Raw genomic sequence first — 17,437 nt, 5'->3', positions numbered from 1 at the left:
GTCGAGAGATAATCGCCATCCTCGAAGCAATAAAAACCTTCTAAATAAGAAATAATAAGTTTTTCGAGGATGATTTCCCTCTTGAAAAAAAATCTTAATTCAAAAAGTTTAGAGAATTTTTCAATATTTATCTCGATAGCAATTTCTCTCGAGCAAACCTCGACGAATCGGTATCCCTCCCTCTCCCTTCGTCCTTCGAGAAAAGGGTCGTCGGTTTTGCCGCGTCTAGACGTGGTCGACTCACCCCTCGAAATTTCGAGGGAATTGCCACAAGGTTGAAGAACCCTGGCGGCAACGAAAAAACCCAAACGAGACAAAGAACTCCTGATTACGTATGCGAAAACGTATGTGAAGAGTCGAGTTGTTCGATTAATCGAAAAGTCTGCGCAATCTGGATGGCAAATCTTTATATATATATAATGCCCCTATCTCTCGCCAATTTTTATATTTTCAATTCAGAGAAAAAAATTTATTATCGCCGAGATTAATATTCTCTCTACTACTCTATTCTGTTTCAATAGACGATAGAGAGATAAGACGTAATCTTCTATTATTTTATTTCCCGTTCTTTTTTCTTTTTTTTTTAATTAACCAAAGAAGTAAATAAGTAAAATTCTTTTCAAGAGAGATTGATGAAGTTGCGAAGCGATATAGTCGCGATTATAAATCGTTATTTATCACGTTGTCTTCGACGATTATTCCGTTACGACGATTTATATATGGGAATAAAATCCTGAGACTGATTGAACAACAAGAACTGACCTCGTTCCTTAAATTCTGATATTATTTTTACAATCGTCCGATACCCTCCTTTGATTGGCCTATCCTCGATTCTACGTCTCTCTGCTTCAAGCTTCTTTTTATCCCCATCACGGTTTCACGGTCATTACTCAAAGCTTGAAACCAGTTATCGCCTCTTCCCATTCGATAACATAAATTACGAGCACCTCTCCGACCGCATTTACGCTTCTTCTTTTTTGCCGCACGATAAATTCATGCTTCGTAAAACAATTGTGCAATCTACCCACACTCGCGTGCATTTTTTTCTTTTCCCCCCTTTTTTTTCTTTTTCCTTTTCCTCAGTCGCAATATTCTCTGTCGATAACCATTGCAACGGATTGAACGGCGTAGGAAGTGTTCACTCGCGTTTGAAACAAAAAAATTGCAAAAGGAAAATCTCGCGCGTGTAATATAGAATTTCGAGCGAAGCAAACCGTTTCTGCCGAACGGACGAAATTAATTCTACCTTCCACGGTTTCGTCGCGGTTGCGTAATAAAAACGACGCGTGCGGTGAGTGACGAATCCATTTCTTTCTTTTCTTTTCTTTTTTTTTTTTTTTTTTCGTAGCTCTTCCAAAGACAATGGCGGAGCTGGGTGCCCCCTCGTCCGAAGCGGAAACACTCGAAATCCCTGGGCGAAAATTTCGACCGTTGCGAAAATGTAACCCCTTTTATGGAGAATAATGGATCGAGAAACGGACTTGTCAACAAGGAGCGCGCGTTTCCATTGATTGCCTCCCGGTGCAGGCGAACAGCTCGTCCCTAAAGACGTGTACTAACCGTTCAGGAAACCTCGAACCCGCTGCACCGGCCGGACTGCACCTTGTTTTCTTTCGTCACGTGCACCGGGGGATATAGAAGACCGTGGCTGCGGACGTGACACAACAACAAATTTAAAGGGACTACAAAAATCGAGGGAACCTACGACCCTTTTCGAAAGCATCTGCTGATGCTCGATCCTCAATTAACTCCTAGCCTCTACTTTTTTTTTCCCTTCGATTTCGAAAAATCTCCACTCTCGCCCCTTTTCTAGCTTCCACCATTGCGAAACCAACTCGTTTCTTTCCGAGCACATCGATTCGTTTTGACCAATGCAGAGAGAAAGAGAGAGATACGCTCTTAATATAATCTTTTTAATCTTTTTAAGCTCTTATTCGAGGTATATATATATATATATATAAGGTCCCCCAAAGAAGTTAAAAAGGAACCATTCTTGCATCTGAGCCATTATCGAATATCGCGATGAATTTAATTTCGTTCCATATTTAATTGTGACGCGCACAGCCTGTAGCGTGTAACTTAATTATACCAATTTGCCTCTTGTTGCTCTGTGCAAATAACGATGCCCTTCTCTTCCATTCGTTTCCTTTCCTCGCTCGATGCGACACGTAATAACAACGGAGGAGGAGGAGGAGGAGGAGGAGGAGGATACGTTATTTTCGTAAAAGAGAATAGATATCGGATATTGTCTCGTATCGCGTCGGCCGAATAAAAACACGCATCGTTTTTATAGATCGATTACGCAAAGAATAATCCGTATCATCCGATCATCGTCCCGATTATTTTGACGCGATCGAGCAAGCCAAGACAATCAGACAGACCGTTCAAAGATAACGAGACGTCCTTGCTTCGATAACGGAATTCTATTATTTTTTTTCCCTGCCGCGAAATTTATACTCGTATTGTAATTGCGTTTGCGCGGAAATACGTACGTGACGCGTAATAATGCACGTATAATCTCGGCAAATAGCGCATCGTTCCTTTTAGAAAGAAAATTGTTTAGAGATCTCGATTTTTAGAAGAATTAACGGGACACGTCGACCGTCTCTTTCTCCGATTTACTCTCTATTCGATTCGCCGCCCCATCCGCCGTCGATGTCCGAACGTGACGCGAAAGGAAAGAAATCTTTACGGGTATAATATTTTTTTCCACTGTCAGAACGGATCGGATGCTTAAATGGTTCCCTCGTTATGCGGTTTATGACCCACACCATACGCGTACACTCGTATATACGGGGACCCCGAGTGTGGGTTTCGAGAGCGAGCCTAGTACCAAACGATCGAAAGACATCAGCCTCCGCTCTGCAACCGAGTTTCGTCTCCATTATAATATTATTATATTCCGCCTCTTCGGGGGAAATCGTCGTTTACGCAATTTACCTCGCCTTTACGGCCAACTTTTCCCCACCTTCTCCACGAATCATGGACCAATCAACTTCAGGCGTTGATAATCGTGATTCATGTTGCTTCGGTGTTAACAATTTTTCTTCTCCCTCCCCCCTCCCTCCCTCGATCCCTCCTAATGGTCGTACACAGAGATATAAATAAACGTTAAAAAGAAGTCTAATATTGACGGGACCGCGATAACGAGGGAAAAGAAACGCAAATGTTCGTCCGCGAGATATTATTACAGGGAACGGTCGGCCTTCGTTCGCCACAATTGCAAACAGTGGAAAGGTTCAGATACCAGGAGGACAAAGTACAATGCACTCTTGGGGGAACACTTGCTCGGAGAGGTTGAATCGCGCTTGGGGTGAGCCCAAGACGAGAGAGAGATTCTCGCTCGAGAAGGATTTCTTCTCTTCGTGGTTGCTTCGCTCGAGCTCGAAAGCGAAGCTGCGAGCAGAAAGGAAAGAAGGAAGAAAGGAAGGAAGGAAGGAAAGAAAAGAAAGGGGGAAAAAAATCGAGGAATCGGACGGAGGAGAAGGTGAATCGTTGCGTAACGGGAAAATTTCATCCGCGAAATGCCAGCTAATGACAAATTGAGAATCGCGTTGCACTTTGGCTAGCGTCTAATGGCACAATAGTTTAACCATCCACCTTGCGAATGACTTTCTATTTCCAGAAGCGTTAGAGGGTCTCGCGTGTGCAGCTGTTGCACACACGGAGTCATGTATATTAAACAGCCGTGAGTGAAATCTGTGCTGAAAAAGCAAACCGAGCCTAGTGGATGAGACCTATATACCGACACCAAAATTCATACACCCTCGAAATTCCACGGGAGGGAATATTCCGGCGTGGATCGATTTTCTTTCGATCGATTTTCGAAGGAAGGCGCGTTAAAAGTTAAAAGGCGGAAACCCCGTTATCGAGTTACAAACGCGGAACGCGCGTGTTCGGTGGGACATTGAAATTCGAGCGATTCGAGCGAGCATCTATTTCTATTTCCAGAGACACGGTGGACACGCGGCTCGTCTAATCGGCACGTCTTCGTTTTCTAAAGCTGTTCCACCGCTCCTCTAAAACGAGCACGAGATACATTCGATAATACTCGGCCGAACAGATTAAGAGATCATGAAATCTCTCATCAACAACAATCCCATCAACACAAATTGATTAAATAGTTCCCCGACCAGTTTTACCGGGAGACCCGTGCGTAATCACCGTTCCTCCGAGTTGAAAATGTTAATTGTGAAAAATCGTGGAACCGAGGAGCAGGGAAATTACATAATTGAACAGTGAGAGTAGAGACCTCAAGCTTCCTTTCGTACTAGATTTCCATTTATATAATCGCCAGCCGCGATCAAACACGATCGTTTTCGATCCGACTTTTACGGAATAACGCGGAATAATCCCAATTATTGATGAAAATTTCGCGTCCTATCCATTTTTCCACTTCGTGTCGAGATAAGATCCCTCTCCCCTCCCCCCAAAATATAATATAGCTCGGTCAAAATTTCGATCGGGATACAAAATTTTGATTAGTCAAGAGAGTCGACGAGACGCGGACAAAGATGAGCGCGGAGATACATGTCCCGGTGTTAACTGGGAAAAGAAACGGCGGCGGAGGTAGGAGCTAGCCGAGTAAAAAGAGGCGAGGTGAAAGAGCGGTCCTCTGGATATCATGTCAAGGCTAATGTTTATCGATCGAATAGTAGATACACGCGCGTCGGCTGACTTATCGACTCTGCTCGCACATCGCCTCTATTCTTTATCCTTTTTTTTCCCTTGCCCGGGTCGAGGCCTCTTTGTCCCGTGTTGCACACGGTGAAGTTGCACGCAGTGTCGGCCCTAAAAACGAACATTTCACACTCTCGTTCTCTTCTTCGATCGGCCGAGAAATGATTTCACGAACGCGTGCGAAGCGAATTTTCTTTCGCGTGGAAAAATGTTTGTTGCGATTAGATTATAATCTATCCGTTTTCTTCGGAAAGGAAAACGTGCGCGCGTACGCAAAACGTACGTTTGTGGAGGGGAAAACGTGTGTAAAATGATTGCGTAAATAAATTCGCTCTGGTAAATACGCTGTCTCTTTCTCTTCCTCTCCCCGAGAAAGAAAAACGACAATGAAACTTCTGTCTAGTCGTAATAAACCAACCATCGATGCGACTTTACGACCTCATGATTTATCGCTTTCGGATTCTTGTTACACGAATACTCACGATTGACCGCCGTTTGCGGCTGACATTTTAAACGTCTTACTTGATTTTACATCGATTTTATATTGTTTTATCGTCCCGCGGAATCTTGCGTGGAAATGCGAACTTTTTTCTTTTTTCTTTCTTTCAATCGATAATGGAAAGAGAGAGAGAGAAAAAAAAATGTTCAATAAAGAAATAAAAATAATGCTTGTTACCTTATGCAATGATGAGGAAAGAAAAAAATGACGAAATGATTCGAAAGATGGATATAACAGAACACATGGAAGGGGACCCAACCAGACCCTAGCTAGGTACGATCCTGACTGTACTGGGGGCTCGTATCAGCGACGAGGTCAGCTGAGCGTAGCGTCGAGCAGCCTCAGCTGGGAGCAAAAGATGGCGTCGAACAGCTGATTGACTGTCCGTACATGCGCAGTGTCGCTTCACTAGCAGACGCCGTGTGAGTTGCAGCGAGCGCACGTGCGAAATATCGAAAGTTCTATTTCCAGGTTGGAACGAAAATGGCTTGCCGTTTCTCGTGCCATATGGCTCGATTCGCGACTTGCTTCCCACCAAGGGAACAAAGACCGTCGACTAACCCTTTGGCCATGAGACTATTTTCGGAAGAAAGCACAATGCCGAACAATCTTTCCATTGAACCACTTCATCGCAATGAAATAAGGGGAGGGGAGGGGAGGGGAGAGAGAGAGAGCGAGCCTCTTTGACCAGAGCTCTTGCTGCATTTATCACGCGAAGGAAAAATCTAAAAAAAAAAAAGGAAAATAAAAAAAGAATCGTTTTAAAGTAATTTTGAAGCATAAAAATCCTTGACCGATAATCGTATCGAGCGTATTTTTTTGAAAAAGTCGTTGCTTAATTTTCCTCGATAATTCCGGATCGTTACTCGACGGTGTGGAGCAAAGCTTACAAGGTCAAAATGGAAAGGAATTTTATTTTATCGTTCCATCTGACCATCCCTAGGACAAATTGCACTTTCACTCAACAGCATAACGGTAACGAGCCTTTTCAAACAACAATGAAGGAACAGAGGTAATTTTATTATCGGACGTTTTACTACCTCTCCAGGTAGTAGTAATAGTACCGCCCTTGAATTTATCGCGCGAGCGATGCCACCATTGCACACCGTCGTAACTGCTAGGAATAGTTACCAAATGTCGCTTTATAAATGACATTCCAGTTGGTACCATGCCAAACGCTAATCGTCACGATATTGCGGCACGTTTCATGACGTTTTCCAACTCGTGTCCTTTCACTCTGACCAGGTGTTCGATCCGCCAGCTGCGGATCGAGTGCACGAAAATCTCTTAAATATAATTCTGCTTCTTCTCCCATTCTATATCTTTCTTCCATCGAGAAAAAAAACGTTTCATCCAATTTCCTCCCGCAAAGAAACCAACGAATTCTCGACGAAGATAATTTTTATCGGATCGGAGAAGAGAGGAAAGATCGAAGTGAAAAAGAAAATTGGCGATCACAACGATCGAGATAGCCGTTCCATGAAATGGCTCGTAACCTTACACGAAAGCGAAGGTATTTTTCGACACGGGCGCAACATGTTGAAAACCGGTTGCATCGGACAAGTTAGCAAAAGTAAAGAGCCACTGGGTTCTTCTGTCCGCTACGCTCAACCGAATTGCGATAACCGTAACCCGAGCTAAAGGAACAAGCAATCCTTTCTCAATTGAGTGTCCTTTCACTCGCAGCCAGGTGCTACGAATTACCAGGTCCGTTTAAACAGACATTTCTAAGCTACTTAGTGACAAAGGCCATTTGGGGAAAAAACCAAACGGTACTTTTCGTTATCGAAACAAAAGAGTCGAATACAAAATACATGGGACCCGGACGAAAATAATTTCCAACTCTGGGCAACTTTTAAATTTCGAAATACGTTACGAATGGCCATTTATATTCAACGGCCTCGAGAATTAGGGGAAAATTTTATTGAGGTTCAGGATGGGATAGGAAAATCGCTAATCCTCGTGGAGGATTATTTAGTTTGAGAGACAAGTTTGTCGGAATCGCGTTTCTATCAGAATCTGTGTTCATCGTTGGCATAACTAATTACTGCGCAGAATATTATTGTGTCATAATTACAATTCTCGTTGAGTTGCTTCATTAATAACTCGTAGCGTATATGGATACGATTGTGAGATTAGATTGATCTCTCCTCGATGACAACGCAACTGTGAGACACCGTTCGATTGTAAATCGCGTGAAACTGCGTAAATCGAAATCACGCGGAAATATCCTTTCGCCTTGGTGACAATTATCGATGTATACAGATATATTCCACTTTTCTCACAACATTCCACAAACATTAATCAATTATTTCCAACACGTTTAAGAGAGTTTTTTTCGTTGGAACGAAATCGTATTCGAATAAAAATCTCGTATTCGAATATATATATATATATAGAAAGAGAGATTTTGATCGATACACTGTCCCGGTTAACCGAGACTCGAAAACAGGTAGGCAGACATAGTTTTCAAGGAAACAGCATTCCACGAAAGATACGAAACTTACGAGGAAGAAAAATATGCATGATAATTGAAAGGCAACACGCTATATCTGGATCACGTGGCCGTTCGATACCCGAACACTTATCGTATGGTGACACTGGCACAAACTTGGCCGCAACTTCCGCGTCGCGTCCACGCGCGGGCAGAGCTTGCGAATTGCGCGTAAAACCGACGCACGCGATTGCATAATGTGCTTGCACGAGTGCACACGTGTCAGTGCGTGGTACGATGCACGTCGTGGTGCAGCGATACCGTGCCACGGCTCTGGCTCTGTTGCTAACTCGTGAAACCGCACCCTGGCTGCGGTGTCGTTTCGCGACTTCAAAATGCTTTCAGAACGAAAAGAAACCAGAGACGCGACCGAGCGAGCGAGCGAGCGAAATACCAGACCGATCGATTTACCGAACAAGTTGGAATAAAACAATTCCAACGATTAAAAATTATATTACGTTTTCCCTTAAATCTTATCCTTACATACGCATACAACTCGGAGGATAACTGGCCGTTACGTAAACGGAACAAGCGGATATCAGACGTAATAAAGATCGAAGAAATTACAACGTGGCTCCTCAACGGGCACGTATCGCACCGCGGTTTATTGTTCGATCGGCCTATCCCCGTTCCTGTTGCCCGCTTCCTGTTTTTCCAACGCGAAAACAAGGCCAAACTCGTTAACTCGTGGCGATCTCGCGGATCCAATGGCAAAGCTGAAGTCGAATTAGACGGTCGAACGGCCGATCGCTAGAAATACATCACGAGTCGCGTACCTTTTCATTCTGTCCGCGCGCGGCCGGGCTGCCAAAAGAACGTTTCCAAACGCCACCCAAAAATAAACTCGCGCTTCCGGTAGGCTCGCGCGCTCTTTCGCATCGTTTCTGCACCCATCGAACGCCGGAACGCGAGGAACGAGGATCGTCAAAATTCCTCCTCCTCCTTTTCTATTCTTCTTTCTTTTCCCTTTCCTTTATCTTTTCACTCGTTATTTCCCGTGTGTCGCGCACTTCCATATTCGAACGAAACAGAGATTCGAGATTCAGCACCACCGACCGACAGTCCAAACACACTTCACCCGGCTGTTCTTACAAAAATCGAGAGTTCCCTCTCGAGATTGACCCACCGCGTTCCACTTTTGCGGAGCACAGCCACGAAACTGGGTCGACTGGCCGAAGTAACAAGGGGGTGCACGGTTTACGGACGAATCTATCCCGGCTAGCCGAGCATTGTGTCACGAGCTGAGAGAATCAAACGAATCGTACGAATATTTATAGATGGAATTGATCGTAACTCGATCGATCGAAAAAATTTATTTTCTCTCTCCGTGTAATTTCGTAATTTGGATCGAGAGCGGCGGCGGGGAATGGTAGGACAATAGCAGTTCCCCACAAGGGAAATTCGAAATAATTCACCGCGTGGATAGCTGCAAGGTGTACGGCCTCTGTGAAACCGCAGGTTGCCCGTTTACCTTTCAGGGGAGCGAACGCTCGATTTCCAATCGAATTTCATAGGGCGATAATTAACGAGATTAGAACCGCTCGATCGAACGATACTTCTGCCTCGCAGGAAATGAGAGATGCTCTCTTTCTAAGAGGCTGGATAAAAAAGAATATCGATACACCAAGTTTTATAAATTCATAATACAGCGGATTCTCCAAGTTTTAATAAATAAATATCGAGGGAAGTTCTTTCTAGAAAAGTTCTTTAAAAAAATAGACGAAAAAATAAGATTAAACTGTTATCCTTTCAAAAGAGGGGAACGTTTTAATTAACCGCAGAAAAATATATATTAAGTGAAAATATTACGATTATTAAACTCGTACTTTTTTTACCAATCATTCGAAAATAAGTAAAATTTCTCGTATAGAAATAATTTTAAACGGGACAGATTAATCCAACTTGCTGTTTCATGTAAGAATAAAATATCTCTCGAAATAGAAAACTCGAGCTCGAACTTGGAGTGTCTGTTACAATTTTTAGTACAGTCGATATCTGTCCGACCGATTATATAGAACAGTTTCTCCGCCTCGTTTTCACGTTTCCACCTCCAGTCTTCTCAATTAGAATCGGAATAAAAAAAAGGAAAAAAGATATTTGTAGTGGCTTTATCGCGATAGCGCGAGTCCCACACAAACAGCTCGATGAGTTGTGACACGGAAGATAGTGCGCCTGGTCGTTTCCACCAGAATCGCAATCGAAATGCGCACACACGCGTGTACGCACGCACGCACGCACGCACGCACGTACTTACAGTACAGTTCGAGTTCGAGATCGCGAACTCGAGAGGAAAGAAGCTTGTACCTGTTTCGTGTGTACCTCTAATACACGTGGAGGCCGTGACTATCCAGTTTCACGATGATAATCAACGCTGTAAGAGTAGACTGCAATATCGAAATCCGAGACGAGGCCCCGAACGAGATACAGAGGTGTCGTTTTGGATTCTTTTCTCCGCATCCGTTCTGCTTTTGGCACGGGCTTACGCATAAGCATCCTCCTTGTTGTGCGTTGTGCACTTATCACACTTCGAATATCAGCCAGCCTCGTGAATTTAAATTACCTCAGGAAGGTATCGCGGGCTGATTTATAGGTATCATTAAAGTTTCTCGGGCAACAGGATTTCAGAGGAGGCTGATAATACATTTTTTTTTTCACCGCTGCGTTATTTTCTCGAACGAAGGCCAGCGTAGGACGCGAGTCTGAAGTAGGATGGTTGTCGAAATAGTAGAAGGTAGAAAGGGAGAAAAGAGAGAGAGAGAGAAAAAGGGAGAAGGAAAATTTCTTACCACTTCGGATTTTATTTTACCGGAGACCGCTATAACGTCCGGAATGATGATGAGTAATTACGTTGTTTCGAGCCTGGCTTACGCTACGCGGCGAATAAATAATAAGCCTAGCGTGTTGCACGACATGTCGTGACACACAATGCACCTTCCACATTGACGAATGTCTCGGCGGGGGAAGGGGATGACGTCAATTCTGGTGGAAAAAGCTGGAGGGTGGAAAAAGGGCTCGACGAGCATCTTTTTTTACAGCGTACGACCACTTCACCTCTTTCTCGCGTTCGAGTTACGCGAGTATTTACTAAATGCAGCTCCCTTGCTGCGCTCCCTCTCTCTCTCTTAGCGAGAAATCATTTCCCCATGGATTCGAGAAGACGGATGAAAAAAAAGGAAAAAAGTCAACTAATTAAAAAGTCAACGTATCTCCGTCATCCAATTAACCAAACCACGTTCGTGGAAGGAAAGGGAAGGGAGGGAGAAAGATCGACACGTCGAGCAAGAAAAAGTGGAGGGAACAACGATCGGTGTTGGCCACCTCCTGTTAACGCAATTACGCGAAAATGCATTCGGTGAAATGGAGAGACGCGGGTGCAAACCGGTGCAAAAGTGCGTCTTGACGCGAAACAAAGAGTTTTCTAGAATGGGTGGGGGGGAATAGGTGAAGAGAGAAGGAGAGAATCTCAAAGGGGTAATGAGGACGGTGGGTGGGAAGCGAGGTGGGTGCAGATCTAGGTTACCTGCATATTATGCAACCAACACAACTGCGATTTCGCGGTTGCACGTGCAATTGCAGGCACATGCACGCCTATCGTTAACGATTTCGACCGGTTTCGACCGATCGTCCGATTCCGTTCGATTTCTATTTAATCGACGTGTAACGCAACGACATCGTGTTTCGCGAATCTTCGATGGGATGGGAACAATTCTTCCTTTCCGAGAATTTCTAAAAATCTTTCGCTTGTTTGATCGGAGAAAAATCGAAATGAATCGGTGGATATCGAGCAATATACGCTTATTATATTTAAATGGACAGCAGGCCAAGATTTACCCCCGAAATAAGGTTAAGCACAGGCGAAATATTTTTGGCACGCGTATCTTCTATCTCCCCCTCGAATTTTTGGCACACGAATCATTTCTTAAACTGTTAAACGATGATTTCTAAGCTCCTTTTTCTCTCTCTCTCTCTTTTTTTTCCCTTCTTCAACGCGTCAATGACCTAATAATACACGATATACACGAGTGTTCTTTATACACTCGACAAAGAAACACGTGCGACTTTCAGCGGCTTCGAATAACGATCCGAGGTCGGTCTTTGTTGCCTCGATCGCTTATGGGACGAAAAAAAAAAGAAAAAAAAAACGCGCGTCGGTCGAATTATGTCAAAATAACGCGAGAGAGTCATATTCTAAACCGAGGACGATGAACCGCGCTGTTTTGGGCGGACGTGCAAGAAAATTCAAGGTAACGCGACTCCGAGGTTCTTGCACGCTCGACCCGACAGAGAGAGAGAGAAAGAGAGAGAAGAAGAAGAAGAAGAAGGAATTCTTTCGATATACTCGAAATAAATTTATCGCGAATCCTGTCGAACGAAACGCGGAGTGGGGCCGCCTGTTTTCTTCGAAATATATTCGCTTCGCGACTGTATAAAAAAAAAAAAAATAGCCGAGAAGAATTTAAAAAAATCCGATCGATCAGAATATCCAGGGAGAGCAAATTTGCCTCGTGCAAACGCGTTTATCGGTACTTTCACGAATCTGTGATTTAACGATAATTATCGCGATACCAGATTGAATCGCGGTGAAAGCGAGCGAAACCGATAGTTATCTGGATACCTGACAGCTGGAAAGAATAACCGTAATACGTTCGATTCGTTCGAAACTTTCCGCTTCCTTAAAAATGCCTGCCTTACACTTCGAAATGTAATTAGAAGAATTATTATTTCTCTCGAACGATGATTCGATGATTGTTGTTTTCGTCGATCGGGGAAAACGGTTAGAAAACCAAGGCGTTGGAGGAACAATTAGAAAAAGTAGAACGTGTTCTACTCGTTTCACAATCGAGCCAAGCCCACCGAGTTTTCCTCGAAATCATTCGAGAGGAGAAGGATTTCCGTTCGGAATGGAATGGAAATTCACTCATCAACCTTGGCTGAGCTAAACTCGGGGAGAGCAGAGCGGGCCAGAGAGAGAGAGAGAGTTAGAAGCGATATCGCGATGTGGGCAAGGTGCAATGCAGTTGCATCGTCCCCGAACAAGGCTGCGGTCTCGTCTCTCGGATAACACGTGCATTGCTATCTTCTATCTCGCATGTATCGGGCTTACATAAGGTGGTGTATCGTGGTATTATGTCTTGTCAACGACAACGCGCGTAGCGCGGACCGATTAGTTACGAAACTGGTTGAATATAAAAGACGAGTGAACGAGCCGAGTTCGATCGATCTCGAAACGATTCGCGAATCTTAATTCCCCGATCGAGGGAACTAATTAGGATCGTAATATACGATCGAGAGATCGTACGTGATACGTAACGTAGATATATATATATGTATATATAGATATAAAGAAGATGCACGAACGTGTCAAAGATGTGGTTATTCGCACTCTCCCGAGAGTCGAGCCGTGCAAGCAAAGGAAACTTTAGAGCCCGTTGCGATTAGCCGTGAGATGAGTCATTGGCTGGTTGTAGAAGATCGTAAAATTATAACAGACCGCATCACGATACCGTCATTATTTTATTAGATGCGAAGGAACTATTCGTGCACGTTGAATACAGTTTCTTCTCAATAGTTTCGATTACGAGATTGAAGAACGAGTTTTTTTTTCTTCCTTTTCTCCCGCGAGAATTCGATGTGAAGAGAAAAAGGGAATGAATCGTTGCACGATAAATCTAATCGATCGATCGAGCGTGGACGAAAATGTTTCGAAAAATGTATAAATTTATAAATAGGGGAGATTGGATGGATAAATAATCAACCTGGCTACTTAATCCATCGATAATGAGTAATTATCGTTGCGTGGAAGTGACAAGAGAGCGGGGCAACGGAAAGGGCCTTTCTCGATTGATGCATTCTGTCGTCACGGAACGGAGCGAGTGTTCCGGTGCATACGAACGTTCACTGAACACGTACACATCCTGCTCGTACGAACGGTTCTTCGACAATGTGGGTCAGCTCGTTTACCCGACTCCGCGGCTTATCTAGCTGTTAAACCCGTATATTTTTCGACCACTTTTACGAAATTCCAAAAACGATTGATCCGGAAAAAAATTATGGATACGAAACGAGAGAGAGAAGAACGATCAAGAGAGAAAGGATTCTCAAAATCGGAAAGTTTAACGGGTCTAATCTCGCTGTATAGACGGTGTGAACGTATGCATACGTTGATAAGAGTAGGAAGAAGGAGGTCGAGACCGTATAGCTTCATCGGACGTGGCCCGACGAGCTTATCACCGGATTGAATAGGATGGGTTAGAATTCGTGCTTATATTATTGACAGCACGAATTACGACGTAGCGAGAAAATTGGCACGTTTTATCGTTAACCCTTTTAGCCGAAGCGATTTTAGTCAACGCTCGAATTAGCATTGGCTAAGTGGCGTGGTCGATCTCTGTCCTCTTAGGCTTCAATCTTCAAAAAGTATGCAAAGGATTTCCGCGTTTTCACTGCTACGGTATTGCATACACGACACGTCGTTACCGATTTACGAACGTAATGTATTTAAATGAGATTCAAAAAGATCCCTGATAATTCCAGCTTTTGTGTCAGTCATACGAACGTATATTTACGTAATATCGTTAAATACTCTGTGTGTACTTGATTAATCTTATAACGTGTTACATTCGAAATTTAAATTTTTTCACTTAACAGGAAAAATTTCCTTCGTATGCTTCGATAGATTTTTTTTTTCTCACCGAGTTGCAAGTTAAAGAATATTAAAAGAGTTAAACGTGTCCGATCGAAACTAACCATCACCTTAGAATAGATTTCTCTATTCACTCTCCGTTTTCTATCTATAATGAACCTTTGAATTCCTACCTGAAATATATGCATAGGGTTTGAATATATGTATGATCGAACTTTGACCATTGGTTTCGTATCAATTTTGGTATTATATTATGCGCATAGAAATGAACTCGTATAAGAATTGATTGTTGTCATTAAACGATCATGAACTCGAATGTTTATAACCGTGTTTACTTCGTCCAAAGTAAGAAACGATTATGAAATATTTCACATAATCTCGTATGTACGAGGAATCGCGTTTGTGACGACGAGAAAAAGAATTAAAAAGAGGTAAAAATAAAAAAAACTATTTAAGATATATAATTATTTTTTTCGTAGGCTCGAATCGAATCAATAATTGACGTAAGCGATGCCTACGTGCAATCTTTGTAATAACGCAGCTAATTGGTATCAATTGATACGGAAGCTCAATTTGAATTCATTCAACGGAATAAAAAAAATCTCGTTCCGTTGTTATCTTCTTAATGCAAAAAAAAAAAGGATTCTGTATTGAAGATTCACGTAGGTGCGAATCGGTAAAGCGTTGCACAAGGTTACCGCAGCGAATACACAAGCGCGATGACGAGGCCAAAACTAACGATGAGAAACTGATGCACTTAGAATGCAGACAACCGAGAAGACAAAATACACGTATCCGGACACGAAAAATTGCACTAATTGCACTAATTGTTCTTCGTTCGAACGATATTATCACAAAAATATTGAACATTTATGTGTTGTAACTGTATATCGTTAACGTACTTTGATATTTAAGTAAATCCCTTTATCTTTCACGAGTGATCAAATTTTAAAATTTTCCATACTCATCGAACACGAAACCCTTTCAATCGAAATATAATAATTGGACGTGGATGTGTGTTATTTCGTAATTACCTTAATATAGTTCCACCGTACACGTGGTTTTCATTATTGGAAGTCTGACGCAATGCACTACCATAATAATAGCGTGCACAATTTGAATAAAGAAAACTGGATAAAAAAAAAAAGAAGGATTGGATTAAAGTAATTTCCACATATTTAATAATATCGCGTATAAAGTCTCATGTTAAATCTATTAAATCACTGCTACTCACGTGAGTTTCGATACGTCAAAATACTGATGCAATACGTGGTCGAAATTAATAAAGAATATGAGAATTCCGAAGCATGAGGTTCCGCTATATTAAGAAGGTCAAAGTTAACCTCGATACGTTCGTGATTTATATCGAGTTATATTAAAGCACCGTCGGTGACACGCCACTCACCCTCGAGCTTTTCCACGTGTGCATTCGAATGCGTCATAAGTTTGTCGCAGCGATTATTTCACGATTCTTCGCGATTCATCGCGACGAGTCACGGAATCGATTGAGACGTGGAAACGATTTGAACAATTTCAAAAGAATGATCAACGGTTTTTCGTAACGAACAGCGTTGTGCAATACTTCGATGTGTCAAGGTATCGTCTAGCAATGATTTTGAGATGTAAAATAATTACGTATTTTCTATGCATTTAAAGTAGCAGCATTTCGTAAGATTTAAATTAAACCTACCAATAGAAATGTGATTTATTGTATAGATTAAATTTAAATAAGATCGAGAAATTTTATGAATTTGACACGAAGAATTTAAAAATTTATGAAATTTAGTAATCATATTATCTGATGATTGATCAAATAACCTATCGTGGATAAATTCAATTTTTTTTATATCCAAAATGATTAAACGCAATAAAATCGAAAAAAAGAAATTAAAATATCAAAGACATAACAAATTTACATCACGAATAGAAAATTAACATGTTGTAATTTTTAATCAATTGCATGAATTTCTTCTAACATATTTCTATCGGTTGTCTAATTTATCAGCTAAAATAAATTATACAAACTGATGACCTTCTATCAAAAAGTTTGCAACGTTACAATATGAAAAAAATCCAAACTTCTTACCCGAACGAAATACGCGTGGCAAGAGACTAGATATACGCATTAACTCTATGCTCTTTTCTTTTCCTCTCACAATACACTACAATAAGCCGTTTATATGACTACAGTGTTACCCACACATGTCAAGCCAGGAAATCGCGCTCGATCATCTCACTAGTAGTTACGGTACAACCCTTTGAGGGTGGAAGAGGTCGAAAAAAAGCATAAAGTTTGCAATATGGTAAGTGATGCAGGTGAATATCATGGTGTCCCTTCGTGGGCACACGCAATACATGCATCATATTGTTCACGATACAAAGCATTTACATGACACATATGATAGAATGAGAAAGAGAATACTTTTCGTCTTTGTTCTTCGTTAAAAGAACAGAAACAAACTGTCACACAAAGAAAGAGAAAGAGAGTGGCTTGTACTCACCGATTTGTAATATCACGCGAGGTAGCACGATCCACCGAGCCTGGAGTCGTTCCCGTGGGTCAAATGATCCTAACGAGCTCCATGGTTTTCCCGAACTATCGACGCACTCGTGAATTCGTTCCTCGCTGTTATATCTTTTCTGTCACAGCACACACGAGAACTCTTTCGACTATTCTTTACATGCAAACTCGATAAGAGAGTTTTGACGGATGCAGGATTAGGACAGCACAAGCAGTTATGACCACCTCGAAGGTCTGTTGCCAACTGACCCAGCCAGTGACAGCTCTTCGTGAGATCTCACGCTCACCAATATGCGTTCAATAAAGTAACTATTCTATTCCGATACGATGGGACTCAAAGATTTATCTAAAACCAAATGAAATAATATTTAGTCTAAATATTTACTGTATGCATTATAGATTCTTTTTAAGGAATACATTACGTAATCTTATTAATTTTTTTTCATATTACAAGATTCGTTTCAAATAATATGATAATACAATTTACGATACACGAATAAAAGATTAGGAGGCAGAATAATAAAATGTTTATTAAATTTCTTTATTTATTTAAAAAGAACTTAAAAGAATTATACGAATGCTCAAATAAAATTTATTTTT

At 41.9% G+C, this 17,437-nt stretch overlaps 1 protein-coding gene across 1 annotated transcript in view; it reads right to left on the bottom strand.

Moving 5' to 3' along the window:
- The window catches only part of LOC410423, a 32,671-nt gene extending 15,561 nt beyond the window's left edge, over positions 1-17,110 (bottom strand). The window contains exon 1 of the mRNA XM_026444755.1: positions 16,818-17,110. The gene's annotated coding sequence lies outside the window, so the exon portion shown is untranslated. The remainder of the gene's footprint in view (positions 1-16,817) is intronic.
- Between the last annotated feature and the right edge of the window lie 327 nt (positions 17,111-17,437).

Source organism: Apis mellifera, linkage group LG13 (genome assembly GCF_003254395.2).
Source record: "Apis mellifera strain DH4 linkage group LG13, Amel_HAv3.1, whole genome shotgun sequence".
In the NCBI taxonomy this organism is placed as follows: Eukaryota; Metazoa; Arthropoda; class Insecta; order Hymenoptera; family Apidae; genus Apis; species Apis mellifera.
This window is presented reverse-complemented; position numbering and strand designations above follow the sequence as displayed.